This window comes from Oncorhynchus tshawytscha, linkage group LG30 (assembly GCF_018296145.1).
Source record: "Oncorhynchus tshawytscha isolate Ot180627B linkage group LG30, Otsh_v2.0, whole genome shotgun sequence".
NCBI lineage: Eukaryota > Metazoa > Chordata > Actinopteri > Salmoniformes > Salmonidae > Oncorhynchus > Oncorhynchus tshawytscha.
In genome coordinates this window covers 26,552,717-26,554,676 of record NC_056458.1, presented here as the reverse complement: position 1 = coordinate 26,554,676, position 1,960 = coordinate 26,552,717, and positions in this window count along the sequence as shown.

The following is a 1,960-nucleotide window of genomic DNA, read 5'->3' as shown; positions in this document are numbered from 1 at the left end:
TATTACCCTTTAAAACAGAGTGTTGTTTTTCTTGAAGACAAGCTCTGATATTTGAAGGTGAGCTAAAGGGCTCTGCTGTGTCCCTGGGGAGGCTGGATTGAGATTTGATATTATGCAGCCAATATTAAACAGGATATATCAATTTTGACCCTTGAGACCTGCCACTGAAATTGTTTAATAGGATATCGAGGAGGCGCTATTTATGGATCCAGAGGTAAGCTATTTACTTAATGAACTTTAGACTTGAGAAACTCAGGATTGTCTTTATAGTGGATACTACAGTGTACATGCATGCACACATCATCAGCTACATCAGCACGGTGCAGCTAAGACCTAAATCTCCATTGATCAAAATCGCTACATTGGAATCCAGTTGTTTTAATCAGCATTCAGAGGACTACGGTGATGCCTCAATAAGTAACACAGTATTCATACAACCAGGCACTGTCAATACCTCAATGTTGCCATTGAATACCCACTCTGTTAGCCTACATAATCTTTGATGAAACCATATTGGGTATATTTCCTAAAACCTGAGAAGGGGGAATGAGCTTGTAATGAGGTGAGGGCTGTGTCCAGTTTGTGGAGTTTGCATGCATATTTTCACCTAATCTAGCAGAGATGAGCCCAAGGCCTGAGGTGCTGAAGACAAATGAAGTGTCATTTAGGACCATTGGAGTAAGCCCAACACAGTTGAAGACCCCCCCGAGCCATTCCCTCTCCCTACTGGCCACCTGCACCAAAGGGCTCTCCCACACCTCATCACTCCCCCACCGGGAGGCGGAGGGAATCTGCTTCCCCCTCCCTCTCCCACTCCACAGCCACTGCTGGGCAAAGCTGGACTCAATCAACAGTGTTTTTCTCTTTAGTACAGCTCAAGGAGCATGAAGAAGGGAAAGGGAGAGCAAAGAGAGCAATAGGAACCCTCCTTCCTTTCGTTTGAGAGGCCCCTTTTTGTTGTCCAACGACAGGCCTTAAGATGGGAGACTGCGTTGTTGCAAACAGCATTATTTTGAAGCGGACTTGAAAGCCAATTTTGCTCTAGGGGTATTCATTAAATGTGTCTACACCCTCATACCCATGCAAAGGTATCAGAAAAATGATAGATCCCAGTCTAAGTCCAGTATATCTATTTATTTCAGTATAGTGTTTGAATAATAGTGTTGCTCTTATTGGAAGGACAAGTTATATCATTGACACTTCAAAGGTTACCACATAACTTTTAAGTGCAACCAGTATTCCTTTATCACATAATTACATAGTTATAGAGTGCTGATGTTTTACATCAATTATGTGTGTTATCAAATATACAGATCATCTCTTTATCTTACAAATATGTATCTTGTCAGTCATTGAGTATCAATTATAGTCTCTGAAACTTAAAGGAAGCCTGTCCTAAAGAGTAAAAAAAACTCTATCTAACCAAATATCAATCCTCCAAAACATCAAAAGTAAGGTTTAAAGTAAATATGGTATAGTTCTCAAATTGACGAAGTTCTATGATAACACAAGTTAATACATGACTCAGTGCAACAGACTTCGTTTAGCCTGTAGCTCAGTAGAAACCAATGCTTAACAGTCCAGCAGTTGGGATAGGAGTCAGCCTTCGGGCAGTCTATCACAATGTGTTTGCACTTAGTGAATGCATTTGCATCTAAGTGTGACCTCCCATGTCAATAGCATCATAACGTCTTTACGCAAATCAGATTTGGTACATTTCCAAGCGACACGTTAAAGACGTGTTTTAACATGTTAATAGCCCTCATGTCAATACCTCTGGAAAGAAATACTGTTGTCGACAGCTAGCACCTTCTCAATAGTCTTTGAGTGTTGTAACTAAAGATATTACATGGAATACTACATTACAAAAGGAAATAATCAGTGTTGACATTTTGATTTTACAACCTTTGAACAAGATAACTGTTAAATAATACTTAAATCATGCTATTGTATAGCATAA